This window comes from Penaeus monodon, chromosome 32 (genome assembly GCF_015228065.2).
Source record: "Penaeus monodon isolate SGIC_2016 chromosome 32, NSTDA_Pmon_1, whole genome shotgun sequence".
NCBI lineage: Eukaryota > Metazoa > Arthropoda > Malacostraca > Decapoda > Penaeidae > Penaeus > Penaeus monodon.
The window spans coordinates 20651956-20652993 of NC_051417.1; the positions used below are offsets into that span (position 1 = coordinate 20651956).

The 1038-nt window shown below is 38.8% G+C and overlaps 1 protein-coding gene across 1 annotated transcript in view; it reads left to right on the top strand.

Annotated features, from left to right (window-relative positions):
* The window catches only part of LOC119593592 (A disintegrin and metalloproteinase with thrombospondin motifs adt-1-like), a 60261-nt gene that overhangs the window by 25197 nt on the left and 34026 nt on the right, over nucleotides 1-1038 (top strand). The window lies entirely within an intron of this gene.

Here is a 1038-nt window from a genome sequence, read left to right on the forward strand (position 1 = left end):
ATATAAATTATTTCTTTCACTCCAGTGTTTTTTGCATACGAATGATGTTAACCTTCGTCATGTTCCTACATTTCATTCGTCTTTGTATGCAAGTTTGCGTATTTGCTGAGTAACGATAGCAGTACTATTAATTTTTCACTAGCATGACAAGAAATGGAAATGTGACGTAGAATATACATATAAGGATATGATAAATGCAAAGTTCGCGGGGTAAATATGGCATCTTTTGCGTCACCACTGTTAGACGCGGAGGGAGACAGTCATGTTTTGCGCGCGTAAAGTATATTCTTTGGAAAAACAAGGTCACGACATAACTACCTGGATAATTACTGTTTTCGGAAGGGATTTCGGGTTCTTTATCATTAGTAGAGGACGTGACCTTGCAAAGAAAATTATCTACACCAAAAAACATACAATAAGGGAACAGAGTGGGTTTATGTCGACTACAGGTGATTCAACATATTCATTACGAACTCTGTTATCAATAACGTATTGCCTATACATTATAACAAAATCGCTGGTTTGATACAACATTCGTTAAAAAATCATATAATTCTAATGTATAATTTCGCACGAATTTAGTATATGTGGTTATCAGGCACAGTTCGATATTCAGAGCGTGATCAGCAAATGTCTTGTCACTTTATTACACTTTAGGCGCTGCTTCAGTTCTCGTAGACCGCGCCTGCCTATGAAAAGAACCTCCCCGCCTTACCCTTCAAACTCCTCGTCATTGTTTACGGTCATGTGGTAATTAATGGTTAAAATAGCGGTACATGATATGCCACGTGTTGTAGCTGGCCGCGTCCACTAACAACATGTACCGAATTTCGCCAAGGGAGATCACTGACCTTTCCTCTTCTCTTTGCTCTCTCTTCATCTCTTTCGTTTTTTTCCTGTTTTTTTTTTTCGTCTTCAGTTCTTTCGATTAGTTTCCTTCTCTTTGTACGTTGCTTTCGTATTTGTTTATATCCTGTTCACTCTCAGTTGCGCGTGCGCCATATACAGTCGCGTATACACACACCCTACTCAAACACG